The sequence below is a fragment of the Palaemon carinicauda genome, chromosome 11 (genome assembly GCF_036898095.1).
Source record: "Palaemon carinicauda isolate YSFRI2023 chromosome 11, ASM3689809v2, whole genome shotgun sequence".
Taxonomy (NCBI): domain Eukaryota; kingdom Metazoa; phylum Arthropoda; class Malacostraca; order Decapoda; family Palaemonidae; genus Palaemon; species Palaemon carinicauda.
In genome coordinates, this window is record NC_090735.1 from 94549614 (window position 1) to 94573121 (window position 23508).

A 23508-nucleotide genomic window follows, 5' to 3' on the forward strand; every position below is an offset into this window, starting at 1 on the left:
TTTTCAGCAAATTACAGACTATATCTTTTTTTTCTTTTTTTTCTTGTTCTTGCTCTTCCCTAAAAGTATGTAGGTGTGGGGTAGCGTCTCTTGGGTCTATTATTTGTTTCCATCTGGTAATTTATTTATTCATAAGTATGTTGTTGGATGGCATCATAAGTTATATCAATGATTTCCTCTGCATCCTTACACATATCCTGTTCATTTTTCTCTTCTTCTTTTTCTTCTTCTTCTTCTTCTTCTTCTTCTTCTTCTTCTGCTTCTTCTTCTTCCTCTTCCTTATCTTCAACTATTTGCAGATTTAGTCTCGACTTAATTATATTTTCTATCCAGACTAAGCATGTTGAGCAGAATACCTGTGTGTCTCTATTTTTTATTTTTTGCTGTATTTCAGCACATGTAGGGTGTGTTGGAACATGACAGGCATCGCATTTTCTAATCAGTTGTTGAGGATTATTAATGGAATACCATATCTAACATGTATAGCACCATTTGGCATTCTTTTTCCCAATGCATCAATCAGTATATTCACCATATTGGACTTCTTATTGTTCTTCGATGGAATCTGTTGATTGATGTAAACTTTCTTTATAAGTCTCTTTATCACTTGGATCTTCTTTGGAATTTCTTCTATTATTTTGCTGATGTTTTCCACAGATTTGCTCCAGTTTGTTGGATCATATTGTTTCAATATGTCTGCGAATATTTTTCCGTTACACTGGTTGGAGTTACTAGCGACCTCTGTTATCAAGACGTTCGAGTTCTTGTTTCGCCAACTCATGGAATTTACTTTTGCTGACTGCAGAAATGTCCCTCCTAGCTTTGCCTGTATTATAGAACGCCATCTTGATCAGATTGTTAGTAATTCACAAGATAACTATCCTATGCCGACGTTTTATCCCACTTTTCTGACCTCAAACTAATCAGCGACTATTCACGAAAACTTGTAGCAATATTGCACTCGATAGCCTTTTGTTATCCGCGTTAAATCAGGATATTTATAGGGTCGCACAAGTGTATTCACTCACCGGCATACAGAAACACTCAGAGAGAGAGAGAGAGAGAGAGAGAGAGAGAGAGAGAGAGAACTTATACTCCATTCCACAATAAAGATTCATCTTATTGCCCATTAAGTAATGTTTACTGATCCTTATTTTGTACTATCTTTTGAGAGAGAGAGAGAGAGAGAGAGAGAGAGAGAGAGAGAGAGAGAGAGAGAGAGAGAGAGAACTTATATTCCATTCCACAATAAAGATTCATCTTATTGCCCATTAAGTAATGTTTACTGATCCTTATTTTGTACTATCTTTTTGGAGAGAGAGAGAGAGAGAGAGAGAGAGAGAGAGAGAGAGAACTTTATTCTAATGATAAAGATTCACGTTATTACCCAGTTGGGAACTAATTCCGATTCCTATTCTGTAATATCTTTTTTAGGGAGAGAAAGAGAACATACATTCCATGCAACGATAAAGATTTACCTGATTGCCCAATGAGATACGTATTCCGATTCCTATTGTGTAATATCTTTTTTAAAGAGAGAGAGAGAGAGAGAGAGAGAGAGAGAGAGAGAGAGAGAGAGACTTATATTCCATTTAACAATAAAGATTTACGTTATTGCCCAACCAGGAACGTATTCCGGTTCCTATTCTATAATATCTATTCGAGAGAGAGAGAGAGAGAGAGAGAGAGAGAGAGAGAGAGAGAACTTATATTCCATTCCTTAATAAAGAGTTATCTTATTGCTCAACCGGGAATATATTCCGATTCTTATTATATACTGTAATTTTCGGAGAGAGAGAGAGAGAGAGAGAGAGAGAGAGAGAGAGAGATGCCATCCTATGATAAAGATTTACGTTATTGCCATTCATTAACGTGTTCTTATTACTATTCTGTACTATCTTTTTGGAGAGAGAGAGAGAGAGAGAGAGAGAGAGAGAGAGAGAGAGAGAGAGCCTTATTGCCTTATTGCCTTATTTTTTGTTTGGGTTCCCCCAGGTCCCTCAGTGTGAGGCACCTCGTATATCCACCAGAGAGTTGCTAATGCATCTTCCGGTGTATTTTGCATCTTCCAGTCTTGGATGGTCTGGGATGCATCTTAGGTATTTATCAAGCTTATTCTTAAAGACATCTACGCTCACTCCTGATATGTTTCTTAGATGAGCTGGCAGCACATTAAATAGTCGCTGCATTATCGATGCTGGTGCGTAGTGGATTAATGTCCTGTGCGCCTTTCTCAGTTTAACTGGAATGCTTTTTGGTACTATTAATCTACCTGGGCTTGCTCTTTCTGATATTTTAAGCTCCATGATGTTTTCAGCAATTCCTTCTATTTGCTTCCATGCTTGTATTATCATGTAGCGTTCTCTTCTCCTTTCTAGACTGTATAGTTTTAAAAATTGCAGTCTTTCCCAGTAATCAAGGTCCTTAACTTCTTCTATTCTAGCAGTATAGGACCTTTGTACACTCTCTATTTGCGCTATATCCTTTTGTTAGTGTGGGCACCATATCACATTGCAGTACTAGAGTGTACTACGCACATAAGTTTTGTAAAGCATAATCATGTGTTCAGCTTTTCTTGTTTTAAAGTGCCTGAATAACATTCCCATTTTTGCTTTACATTTAGCCAACAGTGTTGCTATTTGGTCGTTGCATAACATATTCCTATTTAAAATTACACCAAGGTCTTTAATTGCTTCCTTGTTTGTGATTGTCTCATTATTAGGTCCCTTGTATGCATACACCATTCCTTCTCTGATTCCATAATTTATTGATTCGAATTTATCGGAGTTAAATACCATCCTATTTATCTCCACCCATTCATATATTTTGTTTAGATCTCTTGTAGTGAGTTCCTATCTTCATCACAAGTAATTTCTCTACTTATTCTTGTGTCATCGGCGAAACTTCTCACTACGGAGTTTTCAACATCACAGTCTATGTCTGAGATCATAATAACAAATAGCAGTGCAGCTAATACCGTACCTTGTGGCACACCAGATATTACCTGGGCTTCATCTGATTTCTCGTCATTTGCAACCACTATCTGTTTTCTGTTTTGCAGGAATTTTTTTACCCATTTTCCTATCTTTCCCACAATATTATGCTTTCTCTTTTTTTTTCTCCAATATGATATGGTCTACCTTGTCAAATGCTTTTGCAAAATCTAGATAGATCACATCTGTGTCTTTTTCATTTATCATATTATTGTATATGTTTTCATAGTGTGCTATCAGTTGGGTCTGTGTACTTTTTCCAGGTACGAAACCGTGTTGACCCATATTAAATAAATTATTTTTGACAAAATGGTTCATTATTTTCTTTTTTATTACCCTCTCATACACTTTCATAATATGTGATGTTAGACTAACAGGTCTATAATTGCTTGCCTCTAGTTTTGATCCACTTTTGAAGATAGGGGTTATGTAAGCTAATTTATGTTTAACATATATCTCGCTCATATCTACACTCTGTCTTAGCAGTATTGCAAGCGGCTTCGCGATAGTGTTTGCAGTTTTTTTTAACAAAATCGCTGGAACTCCATCTGGTCCGGCTGCCGATCCATTTTTAATTTCGTTTATAGCCGTGACAATATCTGCTTCATTAAGATCTATATCCGTTAGATATTTAACATTTTCTTCTCTCATTTCTGTTTCATTATTCTCATTCGCAATTCTTGGCGTGAACTCACTCTTATATTTTTCTGTTAATATATTGCATATTTCCTTTTTTTCATTAGTTAGCCGTCCTTCAATTCTTAGAGGGCCTATTTCTATTCTCCTTTTATTCATCTTTTTTGCATAGGGGTAAAGTACTTTGGGGTTTCTTTTTACATTTTGAAGTGTCCTTTCTTCTAAGTCCCTTTTTTCATTTTCTTTCGACTGTATAATCTTTTGTTCTGCATTTTCTATCTTACATTTTATTTCCCTCATTTTCCACACATTTTTTTCTTTTGCAAGATTTTTCTTCCACTTTCTAATTTTCTGAAATAAGATCCTTCTGTGTCTTGGTATGCACGTCTTTTGTTTATTGTTTTTTTTTCGGTACATATTTTTCAACAATTTTCTCCAGTATTTTGTACAGTATGTCCGTATTTACCTGTATATTATCACTTATAAAAACATTTTTCCATTCTTTATTCAGTTCTTCATTTATTTCTGACCATTTTATATTCTTACTGTAAAAATTATATTTTCCATATCCTTCCCAAAGTTTTGTGCTTTTATTAATTCTGCAATCACTTGCTTTGGAATGAACTATCAATTCTATGACATTGTGGTCTGAAATTCCCGTGTTATACACTATTATTTCTTTAACATAATTCACCTCATTCACAAATACTAGATCTAGGACATTTTCCTTTCTTGTTGGAATGTGGTTTATTTGTTGCATATAATGTTCTAATAGAATATCTTGAAGCTTTTCAAATTGCCTCTTATCTTCTGCGCTACTATTACTCTCTTTTTTATATGTATACATACAACCACTTTCTTCTATCCGTTCTTTCCAATCCCCGAAAGGAAAGTTAAAATCTCCGGATAGGAGTATATTCCAGTCTTTATGGTTTCTACATATATCATCTATTTTTTCTATTATTATGTCAAACTCCTTAGTATTTGGGGGGTATGTAAACTACAATATTCACTAGTTTTTCAAATTCAAATTCTACCGCAATCAATTCACATTCTGTGTTGCTGTATTTTTCACAAACTTTTTCCTTGATTTATATCTCTTCCATACATTGCGGTTCCCCCTTGATTCCTATTTTTTTCTGTCTGATCTATAAGTTTGGAAACCCTTTATCTGGTCATCACTGCCAGTCTCTTGGGAATACCATGTTTCACTTATATTTAATATATCTATTTTTTCAATTTGGGTTAGTTCTTCTAGGAACTCTATTTTCCTTTTAGAGTTACTCGTGATCAAACCCTGTGCATTCATCACTATTATGGTTTGTGTTTCATTCCCATTATTTAATATTGGTAATAATATGGATTCTCCCATGCTTCCTTCCTGTTCTGATATGATGTTCTTTTCTTCATTTCTCGGAATTCTGCCATTAAAAAATCCAACTTTTCAATAATATTTGTTCTTACGCCTTCATACTTATTTTTGTGTGTAAACCCTGCAATTATCCACATATCTGCACCAACCCCTGGCATTATATATGCATTCTTTGTAGTTGGGCTCTATTTGTGGAGATTTAGGTTGAAAGGCCTTTTTTTGGTGCATAGTGCGGTATATACGCGGCCTGCTTTTTTGTTTCTTTTTTTGTTTCATTTTTGTTTTTTTTTTCAGTTTGCTGAGTTTTCTTACTCTCATTCATAGTTGCAGGATGCATATATCGACATTTTTTTTGAAACTGCATCCTTTTCCTTCTTTTAGGGTTTTGCATATTTTTGGATGGAGATCTCTGCATTCGTTTCCATATCCGTCTAAATATGCACATTTACCATATATTTCATAATTATGGCATATCTTTGGATGCTTTGTAGTAGCATCTTTCGCCAAATTTGCAATTCCTTCTTTTCAGCCTATTACAGACTATATCTTTCTTTTCTTTTTTTTCTTGTTCTTGCTCTTCCCTAAAAGTATGTAGGTCCGGGGTAGAGTCTCTTGGGTCAATTATTTGTTTCCATCTGATAATTTATTTCTTCATAAGTATGTTGTTGGATGGCATCATAAGTTATATCAATGATTTCCTCTGCATCCTTACACATATCCTGTTCATTTTTCTCTTCTTCTTCTTCTTCTTCTTCAACTATTTGCAGCTTTAGTCTCGACTTAATTATATTTTCTATCCAGATTAAGCATGTTGAGCAGAATACCTTTGTGTCTCTATTTTTTATTTTTTGCTGTATTTCAGCACATGTGGGGTGTGTTGGAACATTACAGGCATTACATTTTCTAATCAGTTGTTGAGGATTATTAAGGGAATACCATATCTTACATGTATTACACCATTTTGGCATTCTTTTTCCCACTGCATCAATCAGCATATTCACCATATTGGACTTGTTATTGTTCTTTGATGGAATGTGTTGATTGATGTAGACTTTCTTTATAAGTCTCTTTAACACTTGGATCTTCTTTGGAATTTCTTCAATTATTTTACTGATGTTTTCCGCAGATTTGTTCCAGTCTATTGGATCATATTGTTTCAATATGCCTGGGAATATTTTTCCGTCACACTGGTTGGAGTTGTTAGTGACATCTGTCGTCAATCGGTCGAGCTCCTGTTTCGCCAACTCATGAAATTTGCCTTTGCTGACTCCAGCGATGTCCCTCCACGAGTTGCCTGTGTTATACAATGCCATCTTGTTCAGATTTTTATTAATTCACAAGATAACTATACTATGCCGACAATTTATCTTACTTTTCTGCCCTCAAACTAATCACCGATTATTCACGAAAACTTGTAGCTATATTTCACTCGATAGCCTTTTTGTTATCCGCGTTAAATCAGGATATTTTTATGGACGCACAAGTGTTCACTTCACCGGCACACAAATACAACTCAGAGAGAGTTGAGAGAGAGAGAGAGAGAGAGAGAGAGAGAGAGAGAGAGAGAGAATATATATATATTCCATTACACAATAAAGATTTATCTTACTGCCCATTAAGGAATGTATTCTGATCCCTATTCTGTACTATCATTTTTATAGGAAGAGAGAGAGAGAGAGAGAGAGAGAGAAAGAGAGAGAGAGAGAGAGAGAGAGAGAGAGAGAGAGAGAGAATTTATATACCTTCCCTATTTAAAGATTTATGTTATTGCCCATTCATTAACATGTTCTTATTATTATTCTGTACTTTTTTTTTGGAGAGAGAGAGAGAGAGAGAGAGAGAGAGAGAGAGAGAGATTCTAAAAAAGTGACTCCACTTCCGTAATTGGTAATAGTCTTATATATTATGGAATAATGCTTTTCATTGTCCTTCTTGCAATTTTACACTTCAATTTAGTCAAGAAATTTGAATAATGATTTACCCGTGTCCCGCTGACAGTGTCATCAGTGAGGAGACGATGAGGGTGTGATTCTACGCTATGTGATAGTTTTTTTCATTCTCAGTATTCTCGGTATCTTTTTTTTTTACTGGAATAATCGAAAGGCATTTGACCTCATTACCAATTGCTAATCAGTGGAAAATTCCCCTCCCTCCTTTTATTCCATGTTTATTTGCTATCCTGTGAAAGGAGTTGTCAATTTTGTGTTTGGCTTGTAAATACCTCAATCGTGGGATTGAATTATGGCAGCTTGGAAAGAAAGGTTTACAGGTCAGTACTGTTGAAGCATTTGTAGATATGTTTCTGTTAGTTAGGGCATCCACATAGTTTCTCTGTAAGGGAGGGAGTCTGCCAATGCACCTCTTGCGGTACACAGAGGGCATTGGATTGTGGTAACCTATTGTAAATGTCCCTGCCTGGCAATCTGTTGGATCGGATTTTGAGACCCACTCAAGCTCAATAATTTCTAGTATTGTCTGCAACCTCACCAAACTTGAGGGAGTCTATAGGTCTACTGCTATGTAATCAGTATATATTGCCTGGCCCTCACAGGTCCTAGTTTTATGGAGAGGGCGCTTGGGCGCTGATCATTTGGTTAGTCTTTAGGACATATTGTCTTGTCCCATGCCTCTGCCATTCATGAGTGACCTTTAAACCTTTAAATGATCCTAGTAGCTTTTCTCCGATTCAGCTTCCTTTTTAGAGAGCAACTTCTGCTTTTGCCATGTTACACCGCTTGTTCTGATAACCCTCACAGCTCTGTATCCTCTTCTTCCTGTCATATTATTTGAATATTCATCTGTCATCTGTAATTACTTTACTCTGAGTCAATTATTTATCAGATATATCTACAGGTACTCAAAATTCTATCAGTCAACTTGCTCCATAATCTACTCTGTGTACATGTTTTAACAACCTTTATTTTTTGCCACTTTTTCTGTTCCAAGTATAATTGTAATTGTATGAAATTACCCAGCAGTATATACCACTCTTTAATGCTCTTAAGTAAAGCAAGACCAATTCAGACTCTATTCCTGAACCTGCCTTTTCATTTTATTCTTTCCCCAATCCTTCTATTAGAGTTTTGCCTGAAATATTTCTCATGCAATCTTCCTTATTAACTGTCATATTCATTGTCAAAACTCGGTGTTTTTTGCAATTCGGGTATGATGCATTTTTCAATCTTCTGCATCACATTCATGCACATTTGAAGAAAGGCATTTTTTTTTTTTTGCAATATAGGTGCATTTAAGCACAGATTATATATATATGTATATATATGTATATGTATATATATACTTTTTATATATGTATATATAAAGTATATATATATATATATATATATATATATATATATATATATATATATATAAATAAATGAGAGAGAGAGAGAGAGAGAGAGAGAGAGAGAGAGAGAGAATAGATGGATTGCATCCCAGTAAAATTTTATCAAAGAAGGAATAGAGATTAGCTCGCAAACAGCAACTTCTTTCAGTGCATACAAAGATTATGAAATAAACGAACTGCCTTCACCGGTGAAATAAACAAACCAGGTTGATCAAATGAAACCGAATCTGGAGAATCTGGGTTCACTCAATTGTGTTTTTTTCTTCCTTTTTTATTCGCAACCCCCCCCCATCTCTCTCCTCTCTCTCTCTCCTCTCCTCTCTCTCTCTCTCTCTCTCTCTCTCTCTCTCTCTCTCTCTCCCCTTTCTATTCCTAATCTCTCTCTCTCCCCTTTCTATTCCTAATCTCTCTCTCTCTCTCTCTCTCTCTCTCTCTCTCTCTCTCTCTCTCTCTCTCTCTCTATACATCTTCTATACCATAGATTTCTTGTGGATATCTGATTGAGAGTGATGCAGCGACAAGGGTGATTTTTCTATCGCTTTTCGTGTTATAAAGGATGAAATTTGACCACAGTGACGTCATCATTGCACGCTCTACCTGATATATAATGTAGATGATTTTTTTTTTTTAGATTGAAATGTGATTTCACCTATTAACAAGCTGAATTGATGAAATCCAGGTTTTTAGTGACTCCTATTACTCTATTTTCCACCACCTGTCTCTTCGAGGCGGCTATGTGCACGTTTATTGGGCAAAACATATTAAGAAGAAAATGATTTTTCCTGACGATTAGTTTTAGTGGTCTCTGCAAAGGTTCGATGATTTTTTGGCATTTAATGATTTTGTTTTCTATGATTCTATAGTGCAGTTCAACAAAAACGTCAACAACAACAACGACAATAATGATAACATTTACCTGTTGATGATTCTGTTCTTTTTGTATTTGATTTGTGTAAGTGGTAAGATATTTCTCCGTGATAGTGATTGAATCTATCGCAATATATAACATGGCGATTAAGCTCTCCCTTCGATAATTGGTCACGAGCTTTTATTATTACCCTTATGAAAAACAGTTGTGCTGATGTCAATACAATGCTTCCTGTACGTTCCGTATGGTTATCAAGAGTGTGACCATTACAGATCTACTAGATTATGCTGACGCGTAATCTCTTTTACTTCTTTCTTCCACTTTCTTCTTGGCGTTGATGATTCGTCGACGAAACCTCTGAATGATTCAGGGTGCCAGTCTTGCGAACATTGGACGGGGTGACGTCATTGGTAGATTGTTTATCTCGACTTAGTGAAGTGTCGGCTCCTGCGCATGTAAGAGCTTCAAGCGGATGCGCTTGAGTAAAAATTGTTCTCACATTTCATATCTTGTACATATCCTTGTAGTGGCGATTTTGATATTATTTTTAGTTTTTATGTCGATTTTTTCCGACTGGTTATACTAAATAATTAAAATATCTGGATACTTTTCATTGATAGGTCCATATATCTATCTGTATATATATATATATATATATATTATATGTATATATGTATATTTATATATATATATATATATATATATGTATATTATATGTATATATGTATTTTATATATATATATATATATATATATATATATATATGTATGTATACATATACATACATATATATACTGTATATATATTTATATACATATACAATACGTACTGTATATATACATGCAAACACAGTATATACTGTATATATACATATAGATACATGGAGTATATATGTTTATATAAAATATTGAGCGTATATACATTTCCCTAGAAATAAACTTCATGTTTATTTTATACAGAATTCACTACACACGCATTTTCTAGGATATTCACCATCTATTCAAATAAGGATAAAAAACGATGACCTATATTTTCTGTTGCTCTGTAATGAATTATAGGATTGAGTCCATTTGTCAATGTCAAGTTTTTATGACTTATTTTCTTGAGGAGTCGAATAAGTTACACTTTTTCTTAGTAATTTCAGATCTAGCACATATTTGATCCCGTTTCCACGTCATCATTTTATCCCTTACGATTGTTTTATTTGCTTTTTCTCTGTCGTCCTACTTTTTTTTTGAGATAATTGACGACGAACATTTGCTGTTGCTAATATCTCTTCTTATCTTCTGGCGGTGCTTTTCTTTTCATCTGTTTGAATCGTGCCTTGTAATCTGTTTTGCCTTGGTTATAGTCTTTTTTTTTTTGTCTAGCTAGAATAATTTTTATACTTTTTATTTAGTATTTTTTACTTCTCAGGACCAGCCAATCATTTTCTTTTCTTATATCGTTTTTGTCATATATTTTTCCTCAGGTTTTGCAGTTCATTTTATTTGCCTTCTTGTTTTTTTTTTTTTTTATTTTAGTTTTAGATTATTTTTCTATCTAAATAATTTTTCTTTGATTTCCCACCATTGCTCTGAGTATACACACAAACACACACCCACACACACAAACTAACACACGCACTCATATATATATATATATATATATATATATATATATATATATATATATATATATATATATATATATACACATACATATATATAAATTATATATATATATATATATATATATACTATATATATGTATATATATATATATATATATATATATATATGTATATATATATATATATATATATATATATATATATATATATACATATATAGGTATATATATACATATATATATATATATATATATATATATATATATATATATATATATATATATATATATATATATATATATATATAATTTATATATAAACAGCTACAATAAGTGCAGCTGTTTCTAGTCCACTGCAGGGCAAAGGCTTCAGACATGTCCTTATTTATGACTGTGGCTTTACCACTTTCATCACGCTGGCTGCGGTGATAGTGGTAGATTTTAGTTTGATCGCTCATACCAAACCTGCCTAGTATGGATGGTTCTGACTAGTACAGCTATGCTGATCGTGGTGATGCACAAACCCCTTCACCACATTAAGGTATCCCGACTCAGAAAGGGATAACATTTTAAATGCAAATGAACTCTCTTCTGTTTTCTATATTCTATATCTGTTAAATGACCCTACACATTCCATTAATGATTATTTTATGCCATCTCTGCCTCTTATGTATGTTTTCATAGTTTATTTATTCCTAGCCTTTCAAATAGGTCAACTAGTAATTTGACGTCTTTCTTTTACCAGGAAGTGACCCACAGCAGCCACAATTATTCGCTTCTCCCATTCTCGCCACAAGCCTTGGTCACCGCAGTAGTAGAACATCGATGTACCTAACTCTATCTTGGCTAATACAATTATTATATACCAGAGGGAGAGACGTCGCCTAGTAATACGTAAGTACGGTCATCAATACAATAATACATGTTGGAATTTGGTTTGAGTATCATTGTGACGACTTAGGGAGGTTTCATGCTATTTTCAGGACGAGACTGCCTGTTCTTTCCGGTGAAAAGAAGCATTTGTGGATAGAGTTAAGAAAGTAAAAATGTTAAATTTTTTTCTTGTCAAGACAATTTCAAGAAACTAAAACACTCCAAGCACTTTGCAAAAGCTCATTATAAATCACTGTTGATTCAGTAATTGTGGTATAGGCTATTGAAATTCAATAGAAAGTTAGTCTTGAGTCTTAATGAAGGAATTTCATGATATGCTATGTAGCTGGCGTCAAAAAGTGAATTTGTCGCACTTCCATTTGCCATTATGAAACCGATTTATAGACTGAATATATATATATATATTTTTGAGCTCAAGCCATGTCGTCCTGATGGAAGTTCCTATAGGGTAGCTTCCTAGGGTATATTACAACTACGGCGATATTCCCAGAGAATTTACCTTAAGGTACCAGAATTCTAACTCCTGGAGCAAGTATCCCTCGTGAAAGGGATATTGCGACATATCAGAGGACGTATTCTAGACACGCCACATGGCAATCTACATCCTGGACAGAGATTTCGTCTCGCAGGAGGCGATTGGCGAGACACGAACTCGGGAAAGAAAAGGGGAGCCGCTCCCAAGGCCTCCCCATCCTCCGACTCGCACGCGCGCCCGGCGCCAATCCTGGCGCCATCTGCATTCCTTTTTGCGTAGCTTAACAACTCGGTGTTTTTTCCTGTTTTTCTCGCAAATCTTGGATTTATTCTGCTTTTCATGGCTTCTCCGTCTTCGTCGGCCTCTGATAAGTTGAGTATAGTGTCTTTTATGTATAAATGTAGGCTCTTGGTAAAATTTTGAGTGATTAATAGGATTAATCTTTGATACAAGAGCCGTAGCCTACCAGAGGCGTCTTGGACGCTGTCGCTCGCTAGGTATAATTTAGTTAGTCAGAGCGACATTCCTGGTTGTTTTGCTTTAATAAATTTTAGCTATTTAGCATTACATAGGATTTCCTTTCGTGCTTAGTATTTTTTTGGCGAAGTATTCGCCATTCTGGCCTACGCTAGGCCATGTAGCCTAGTCGTTTGGTCCTAGTACTTCATGCATGATTATGGTTTTTCCGAGTGTAATTAAAATTTTATTGAAGCTTTAGGCTATATTTTATACATTTTAGACTGTGTGGAATATTTCCAAGATAGTATACGAGTGAGTTTCGGTGATTTAGGTAATCGATTCTCTTGGTGCCTAGGCTAGTAGCTTATGGAGCCTTAGTATACCCTATCATACTCCCCGGTTGCTTCTTTTCTTCGGAGAAGGTATGCAATCCCTTTCCCTCTGTTTAAGCCTTAGGCTTATCCCTAAGTGGTTTTTTCCGAATTTATTTTTTATAAAACTATACTAGGGTGTTACTGTACCTTCCTGTTCCTGTAGTTATGGTTCAAGAGGGACAGAACAACAGAGTTTTTTAGTCTGAGTCTGTGTTGTCTGGCTTGGGGCTGAGTCCCCCTCGCTGACCTAACACAGACAAAGGGAGCTTAGCACCCTTAGGTCACTACCGAAGGTTTCTGTGGTTATGATTCCTTCTTTTGTGATCTACCAGACTAGTCCTTGTTGCTGTTCTTGGAGGAGGATAAGTTCTTCCCTTGGGAGTAGCAACGACTTCCTTGCTTTGGTGCTCTGGGAGCTGGCAAGTATTGCTGGCCTTCCCCCTTAGATCTCCCTTAGGCTAAGATAAGTTTCTTGGCTGCGGGTGATCTGTCACTAAAGCAAGGTTGGCAGGACCCTCTTGTCCCTTCCCCCTCTTTCTTCGTAATGGCCGAGCCATTACTGTACTGTACGTCGTTCTACATCTGGACCTAGTATAGGTTAGGATGTGGAATTGACTCAGCCCCTTGCCGGCCGGCAGAGCTGCTGGCCGGCAAGGGTCTTATGTTTTCGAGTGCTGCCCGGACCTCTCTTGGTCCCTCATCCATGCCTGCCGGCAGAGCCGGACGGCATTGGTCAAGGAAGCCTGAATTAGTTTCTCCCCTTCCTTATATGCACTCTTTCGGTTGCCGGGCTTGGAGGTTGTGTACACTCTTATCCCGGCATCCATTCTATTTTTCTTCTAAGTGCTGTACCTGTCCCGGCTGCCGGCCTATGAGGCCGGCAGCCGGGCAGGTGTAGTCCTCTGGTTCTTTTGCTGCCGGCTGGCATCGGTCTTGTACCTTTGCCGGCATAGGCCGGCAGCCGGGCAGGTGTAGTCCTCTGGTTCTTTTGCTGCCGGCTGGCATCGGTCTTGTACCTTTGCCGGCCGGCTTATGTCAGCCCTTGTCTGCCGGTCACCAAGAGTGTGGCCGGCAGCTGGGTACTACCTTGTGTAGTTGCTGGCCGGCAGCCATTGCCGGCCAACACTGGCTTTTACCGGCCGGCAGTTGCTGCCGACCGGCACAGGCATTTGAACCAGAGTGCTGCCGCCCTATAGCTGTTAAGTAGTATACTTTAAAGCTAGTTGTGGTGTGTGCCGGCCGGCAAAGTCAGGCCGGCACACATCCCCCTATACTGTACTAGTATTCTTCTGTATAGCATATACAGTAAGAGGAAAACTATAGTAAGGGTTTTGGTACAGCACTGTGTCTTCTAACACTATTGTGTTTTCTTGCACACCCCTTTGCTGCTGCCCTCAGATAGGAAGCTGAGTTCTTCCCTGTCTATTATCCAGGATTTTAAAATCATTGCTTAGGTGTGAGCTCCACCTGTTTCCTCTGGAAACCTTGCATTGGTTACTCTAGAAGAGATAAACCATTTTTTATTTTATTATCTGGAAGGCTGCAACAATGGGTTGTGAGGGAAACACAAGTGTGTGTCTTTCCTTTATGAATTGTTATGCTATACTATGCATATCCAGTGATACATAGTTCACTTGATACTCATGGAAATTTCTTCTCTTTACAGAAGGACCCTCCGAAGTGCGGAAATGTTTTCTGCAATGTCCGCAGCAAGAACCTCTGCGGACATGAGTGTTGTAGGAGACATGCAGCATGGGCTGTCTCCAAGGATGATCTCCAGTATTGGGACCCTCAGGTATGTACTGTATGCACTAACCTGATTACTGAGGCTTTTGATTCCCCTAGAACGGCGGAATCAAGGGATATAGCAAGGGAAAAGCTTCGTACTTGGGTAAGGGGCTTCAAGAAGAACACCTCTGGCCCTTATCTTCCAAGTGAGAAGAGGAGGGCATATCTTTTTCCCCAGGCATCAGCTGATGCAGTGATTCCCCAGCCACAAGAGGAGATCCCTCAAGATCAAGTCCAGGTGGACGTGGAAGTCGCAGTTGCGATGCAAGACATCCAGTTAGATGACAGGATGTCTGACCTGGACGAACGTTTGGAACAAGACCTCCTGGCAGAAGGTCAGGATGAAGTTCAAACCCCGGATGTCGTAGAGGATGAGGTCGACGAGGTGTCGGCTATTCCGGTTCAGATTCCGGATCCTATCCCCTCAACATCGGCCGGTCTCCCAGTAGAACTGGGACAGGCCCTCTCTTCGATTGTTGGAATGATCCAACAAATGCAGAAGGAGAATCAGGAGAAGGCGGCTGCTATGGAACTGCGTATGCAGTCCCTGGCAGAATCACGTGGGCCCCGGAAAGGGCTCAATGTGAAAGACCTTCCCGTATGCTCAAATGCTAACCCCTGGAGGTATGCTGAGCACATGCCAATGACGACTGGAAAGATCGTCATCTCGGATAAGCTGGGTTCAGTTCCACTAGAGGAGGTGGAATTTTGGCCCAGCAAGGCATCATATCCGGACTGCTATGTCCGGCTGAGAAAAGAACCAGCTTCAAGGGAGGAGACAGAGCCGAAGGAGGTCATAATTATGGACCACGCTAAGGCTCAAGCCCTACTTTCATCCTCGATGAAAGAGAGGGGCTTCTCTAACTCGAAGGTAGCTGCATTGAACAAGAAGCTCCCTTCTTTTGTGTCCTCTCCTGCTAGAGCCTTCCCCTTTTTACAGAAAGGGTTTGCGGCTGTCCTAAAGGCAGTCGAGGCCGGCAAGCCTTGCCCCTCCCTGGAGGAGTGTAAACCCTTGTCGCTGGCCCTGCCTATGGACCACAAAGACTGGAAGGATGTCCATCTGACATTCTCAGTGGGAAAGTTGGAGGCTGATATTGCCGGACGGCAATTCGGCGAGGACCTCCCCAAGCTGTCCGACTCTCTTTTACGAAGAGAGTTCGAGACAAAAGAAAGACTGGCTGCCTCAATGTCTCATCAGACTACTCTTGAGACGATGGCAAGTGACCCCAAGGTCCATGAAATGTTCATGGTAGTGGCTAAGTCTCACCTAGCCACAGTGACGAAGGACCTTTATAGCTTTGTCAGGGCAAGGAGAGCTTGCAGGGAGTTTGTGTTCACCGGGGCCTCGGTGAGACACGAGCCAAGGAAGTTAATCTCCTCCAACATTTGGGGAAAAGACCTTTTCCCTACCGATGTGGTCAAAGAGGTTGTTGATAAGGCCGCCGTGGAGAATAGAAAACTTCTCCAGAAGTGGGGCCTGGCTATCAAAAGAAAATCTTCCCCGGATGAGGGTCCTCAACTAAAGAGGAAGAATATGAGGACTAGGCTACCGTCTCGGTCAGCCAAGCCTTTTAGACAGCAACAGCAGCTGCAATTGCCATTGCCTCCAGTGCCCCAGATGGTGGCACAAACCCCGACTACTTTTCAGTGGGTACCCCAGGCTGTGCCAGGTCAGTCATCCACATTCACCCCAATGTTCGAAGGACAGTCTTCTTCCTTTCGTGCAAAACCTAGAGGAGCAGCCAGAGGCTCGTCTAGGCGCCCCTCAAGGGGAAGGGGATTCAGGGGTGGTCGTGGTCAGGGAGGCAAGACCTCAGGACGGCAGTCCAAGTGAAACGATACCGGTAGGAGGGAGACTGATGAAATTTTGGGATCGCTGGACCTTCGATCCCTGGGCCCAAAGCCTACTCAAGAATGGACTGGGCTGGAGCTGGTACAGCACTCCACCCCCGTGCCTTCGGTTTTTCCAACACTCAACCCCCGTTCTGGAGGAGTACGTTCAAGAACTGTTGGAGAAAAAGGTGATCCGAAAGGTGAAGTCCATCAAATTCCAAGGGAGGCTGTTTTGTGTTCCCAAGAAAGACTCGGAAAAGCTCAGAGTCATTCTGGACTTGTCGCCACTCAACAAGTTCATAGTGAATTGCAAATTCAAGATGCTAACACTGCAACACATAAGGACCTTACTGCCCAAGAGGGCATACTCAGTCTCTATAGACTTGTCAGCTGTCGACTCTCCCCCTACCTAGGGTTCAGGCTACAACGGAGACTATACGCCTTCAGAGCCATGCCATTCGGGCTAAACATAGCCCCAAGGATTTTCACGAAGCTTGCGAGCGCAGCTCTCAAACAATTACGCCTAAAGGGAATTCAGGTAGTAGCCTACCTGGACGACTGGCTGGTGTGGGCAGCATCCGAGACCGAATGCTTGCAAGCTTCCAGTCAGGTGATCCAGTTCCTAGAGTACCTAGGCTTCAAGATCAACAGAAAAAAGTCTCGACTTTCTCCATCCCAAAGGTTCCAGTGGCTGGGAATCCACTGGGACATTTTGTCACACAGTTTCTCCATCCCGACGAAGAAAAGGAAGGAGATAGCGGGCTCTGTCAAGAGACTTCTAGATTCCGAAAGGATATCAAGACGCGAACAGGAGAGGGTACTAGGCTCTCTCCAGTTTGCTTCAGTGACAGACTCAGTGCTAAGAGCACAGCTAAAGGATGCAACCGGAGTTTGGAGAAGGTATGCATCAAACGCGCGAAGAGATCTGAGAAGACCAGTGCCGCCTCGGCTACGTACTCTTCTCAGGCCTTGGTCCCAAGCCAGACATCTAAAGAAGTCGGTTCTTCTTCAGCCACCTCCCCCGTTGATGACGATTCACTCAGACGCCTCAAAGGAGGGATGGGGAGGTCACTCTCATCGGAAAAAAGTCCAGGGGACTTGGTCCAAGCTATTCAGGACCTTTCATATAAACTTTCTAGAAGCTATGGCAGTGCTCCTTACCTTAAAGTAAGTCTCCCCGCGTCACTCGATCCACATAAGATTGGTGATGGACAGCGAGGTGGTTGTGAGATGCTTGAATCGACAAGGGTCGAGGTCACCACCTCTCAACCAAGTGATGTTAGCCATTTTCCGATTGGCGGAAAAGAAGAAGTGGTACCTGTCGGCAGTTCACCTTCAAGGAGTCCGCAATGTGACAGCGGACGCTCTATCCAGGTTCGCACCGATAGAGTCGGAATGGTCCTTAGACGCAGGATCATTCTCCTTCATTCTGAATCAAGTCCCAGAACTGCAGATAGACCTCTTTGCGACGAAAGACAACAAGAAGTTGCCCCTGTACGTGTCCCCGTACGAGGACCCCTTAGCGGAAGCAGTGGACGCGATGTCCCTCGACTGGAACAGATGGTCCAGGATTTATCTGTTCCCTCCTCACAACCTTCTGTTGAGGGTCCTCAACAAACTGAGATCCTTCAAGGGGGTAGCGGCAATAGTGGCCCACAAGTGGCCGAACAGTATGTGGTTCCCCTTGGCGTTGGAACTACAGATGAAGTTTGTGCCGCTACCACATCCAGTTCTGACCCAGCGAGTCCAGAAGTCGACTGTCTGCGCTTCATTACAGAAAACCCGGACCCTGCAGCTCATGATTTTCTCGCCCTTGCGGTGAGAAAGCGTTTCGGGATTTCGAAAGCCAGCATAGACTTCCTAGAAGAATATAAGTGCAAATCGACTAAAAGGCAATATGAGTCATCTTGGAGAAAATGGGTGGCCTTTGTCAAGGCAAAGAATCCGCAGGAGATCTCAACAGACTTCTGTTTATCTTTCTTCATCCACCTCCATGGCCAAGGGTTGGCAGCTAACACGATTTCAGTGTGTAAATCTGCTTTGATGAGACCCATTTTATTTGCCTTCCAGATAGACCTAGGTAACGAGATCTTTAATAAAGTTCCGAAAGCCTGCGCTAGGCTCAGACCTTCAGCACCTCCAAAGCCCATCTCATGGTCTTTAGACAAAGTTCTTCATTTCGCCTCCCTGTTGAGCAATGAAGAATGTGCGTTAAAGGATTTGACGCAAAAAGTTATTTTCCTATTTGCACTCGCGTCCGGGGCCAGGGTTAGTGAGATCGTAGCCCTCTCGAGAGAGGCAGGTCGTGTTCAGTTCCTGGATGGGGGGGATCTGAACCTGTTTCCGGATCCTACGTTTCTCGCCAAGAATGAGTTACCCACCAACAGGTGGGGTCCCTGGAGAATCTGCCCTCTGAAAGAAGATGCATCTCTATGTCCAGTAGAATGCCTAAAGGTCTATCTTCGTAGAACTTCAGACTTCAAGGGTGGTCAACTATTCAGGGGAGAAACATCAGGCTCAAATTTATCTCTGAATCAACTCAGAGCAAAAATCACATATTTTATTCGCAGAGCGGATCCTGACAGTACACCCGGAGGTCACGATCCGAGGAAAGTTGCCTCATCCCTAAATTTCTTTAATTGTATGGATTTTGAACATCTCCGTTCATACACGGGCTGGAAGTCTTCCAGGGTGTTCTTTCGCCACTATGCGAAGCAAGTAGAGGAACTTAAGAGATCTGTGGTAGCAGTGGGTCGTGTAGTTAACCCTACTGTTTAACTCTGCGAGGAACAGTGGTCTTAATTGGGACGATTAAATCCAGGGTGAGTGTGTAGATACATACTGTACTACAAACTAAAGGAGGGCACCAAGTGCCTACATAGACTATTCCTTCTTTCAAAGGTGAACCTAGCATAAGTACAGACATGTGTGCCGAGCGTTTCTAACGCTAATGTGATTGATTTGTAATACAGACTTTTATGACTTGATACCTTGGTATCTTATTAAGTGGCGTTTAATGGTTTTTCTTTCAGATAAACAAGTTCTGTTTACTATCATACTTATGCTTAAAGTTATCCTCTATATATATATATATATATATATATATATATATATATATATATATATATATATATATATATATATATATATATATATATTTGTTGTTAACCTGTCTGTTTATTGTCTGTCAATAAACTTGTTCTTGAGAACCTTGCGTCTCTTTCACCTGTGTCAATTTATTGGTATAATTGACCATTTAATTCTATGTATCTTATCTGGGATAATTCTGATAGAATTGTTCTGTTATGCAAGCTATGTTGCATTGGTTTATGTAAGTCTCCTAATGGGAGGACTCCGTCCCATAAAGGGACGAGGGCGGTTTTATTAGTTTCTTCCTATGCGGATATAAACCTTTGTCCAATACAAGTATTGTGCGGATTACTGGTCAATATATATTGACGCAGTGGTTCTATACAAACTATGCTTTACTTAATATAGGGCGTGACCACTATATTAGCTTGCCTGGTATTCATACATAGGTATATGTACTCTTCGAGACTTTTCCAGAGTCTAGTAGGACTCTTCCCTGTGGGGGGCAGGAAGCTCTAACATAGTTTATAGTTAGTTGAAAATATGTATAACGGTAACATCTTAGGTCTCTAGGTCTAGTCGACCGGGAAAAAATTACCTCCGGGGAATACGGCATGTTCTGAGAATCCACAGATACAGTAATGCTCTGGTACACTACCATCAGGACGACATGGCTTGAGCCCAAAAAACGGATTTTGAGCGAAGCGAAAAATCTATTTTTGGGTGAGATGGCCATGTCGTCCTGATGGACCCGCCCTTGCCTTTCTAAGAAAGGGCTGTAGGACCCCTCCCTACATACAGTATCTGTAGCACCTCGTGTACGCTACAAGGAATGCAGATGGCGCCAGGATTGGCGCCGGGCGCGCGTGCGAGTCGGAGGATGGGGAGGCCTTGGGAGCGGCTCCCCTTTTTCTTTCCCGAGTTCGTGTCTCGCCAATCGCCTCCTGCGAGACGAAATCTCTGTCCAGGATGTAGATTGCCATGTGGCGTGTCTAGAATACGTCCTCTGATATGTCGCGATATCCCTTTCACGAGGGATACTCGCTGCAGGAGTTAGAATTCTGGTACCTTAAGGTAAATTCTCTGGGAATATCGCCGTAGTTGTAATATACCCTAGGAAGCTACCCTATAGGAACTTCCATCAGGACGACATGGCCATCTCACCCAAAAATAGATTTTTCGCTTCGCTCAAAATCCGTATATATATATATATATATATATGTGTATATAATATATGTATATATATATGCATATATATATATATATATATATATATATATATATATATATATATATATGCATGTATATATTTTTATTATTATATGTATATATATATATATATATATATATATATATATATATGTTTATGCTAAATTGATCGTACACTTGTTCCTCTTTGGTAGGTATGATTGTAAAACCTTCGAATTTAGATGGTGTGGAAATTATCATAATAGGCGTCTTGTGATATTAATATCTATTACTATTGATAGGAAAAAAAATTGGGATGAAAATGACGGTAGAGCCAGTATTTGGAAAAATAATCTCTCTCTCTCTCTCTCTCTCTCTCTCTCTCTCTCTCTCTCTCTCTCTCTCTCTCTCTCTCTCTCTCTTATAAATAATCAATTTATGACTTTTTATAAACTAAGAGAGAAAGAGAGAGATTGATTGGAATTAATCAATCAATGTCTCCCTCTCTCTCTTAGTTTATGAGGAGAAGCCATCAATTGATTATTTATTGTCAATGTATTCAGAGTAATTTCATGTTCTGTTTGTGTTCATCTGCTTCTCGGCGAAGATGACGTGTAATGATCATTGGAACCCGAAAGTAAATATGGTTGACTTCTTGATGTTGATAAATTGAAAATTTGGGAAGCAAAGAGAAGTTGATCAAAATACTGTAGAATGAAAGACTTGGGAGGAACTGAGTCTGTTTATAACGACCGTAAATCCGTCATTATCAAATTTCGTTCTCTCGGGAACAAAGGTGCTAATCTTGATTTGTAATCTATTATGCAACTAGATCTTATCTTTGATTAATTTTATTTTCGGTTTTGTGTCGACTGCTTCGAAAAGACTTGATAAGAATGTAAAAAGATTACGAGAGAATTTGATTATGTTAATCAAATATGAACATCTAATCCTGTGCCTTAGTAAAGAAGTTTAATTTTTATTATTACTGAGAGCTTACATTTATGAAAGATTAGTCTACGATAAGAGAAATATTTTGTTATTTTCTTTTGAAATTAACATTTTCATTATCAGAACATTTGAGATTTAGTGCAATATTACGCCTTTAATTTTTTTTTTTTCAATTTTACTTATGCGGAAATGGTAATGTAAAGTTTTCTCTTGGAATCTCATTATAAATATTATAAAAAGAGTGTTAGGAATGATGAGTCATTAAAGAGTGTGTTGAGGTGTTGAGAAAACTAATAGAAATTACTCAATAACTGGTTTATTTAGTAAAGGCACTCGGTATAATGGCTTGTTAGCTAGTAGAGAGAAGTATTTTGAATCCTGATAGGTGGTAAGACTGAAAGAATCAGAAACGATACACCCTGTTGGGGGAATGACGCATGTGCTAATGCGAAATTGAAATACGGTTTTCAGCTTAGTCTTATAAGTAAAATCTTAAAATCTTTCCCGCGAACAATATTGCCGGTATTGAATTGATCGGTAAATAGTTCCCTTTAAAATACCTAAACAAAGCTTTTAACTTGAAACATTACGTATTTGAACAAATGACGGAAGATTGTACGAGCCTCGGAAAACCGAAGTCGGGAGTTAATTATTAACGAAATTAGAGACGTCCCAACTACCTCTAGTTGGAACGTCTGATCATGCCATAATTTCGTTAGTAGTTAAGACTGAACGGCCTGTCCCTGATGTGCTATATTCTTTGGAGATATATATAAAATCTCAAGCAGACTGTTATGTCAGTTTACATGATCTTTTGCATTTGCATTTGTCCCAAATGTATAAAGAGGCTGAGCCTGTTCTTCTCATATAAAAATGTGGTCTACAAAATTAATAAGGGTATCCTTTCTCGTGTGTTAAGATACCGAATGAATGATAAATGTTGGTTCAATAACGACTGTGGACGTCATTATTTAAAGCAGAAGAAAGCTTACTATTTTTGGAATAGTAATAGATAAATTTGACTTGAAGTAACTATACTCAGCTAAAAGCTGTTGCTCAGGGAGTTTATGGTTCAACTAAAAGTAATACAATTAGACATAAATAAAACATTTTCTGGTACTATCTAGAAACATAAGTGGTAGGCTACCCTTAAATCTGCACTCTTTGGTGTAGACTTAACAGTTCCTCCTCTACCTAAACCACTGTCCAAAAGAAAAGGCAACCCTTATGGCTAATGTATTTGATAGTAAGCAGAATACTGGGAACCTCGATTTTCCTTATTCCTGTTTTCCTGAAGGTTAACTAACCAGTTTATCTTTTTGGTTCCGTGAAATTAAAACACTTTCGGGACCTTCATGTTTATAAAGCTGTAGACCTGTTAAGATATTTTTTTTCTGTTTATATTTTGCGAAAATCGGCAGATTTCTTAGCTCTAAATTTTAAGTCATATTTCGTAGCAAGTTATCAAGAAGAGTTGTTTTACACCTGATGGAGAATTGGTAATGTTAATCCATTAGGTAAATGTGTTTTTGGTAACTATAACCCTACTGTTTACCGCCAAATTTCCATTACTTCCATTTTTTTTTTTTTTTTTTTTTTTTTTTTTTTTTTTACATTTATGAACGTCTTT

At 38.9% G+C, this 23508-nt stretch overlaps 1 protein-coding gene across 1 annotated transcript in view; it reads left to right on the forward strand.

Moving 5' to 3' along the window:
• Positions 1-23508, forward strand: part of LOC137649393 (probable Na(+)/H(+) antiporter nhx-9) — a 473554-nt gene that overhangs the window by 59983 nt on the left and 390063 nt on the right. Inside the window, exon 2 of the mRNA XM_068382378.1 lies at positions 11572-11720. The gene's annotated coding sequence lies outside the window, so the exon portion shown is untranslated. The remainder of the gene's footprint in view (positions 1-11571; positions 11721-23508) is intronic.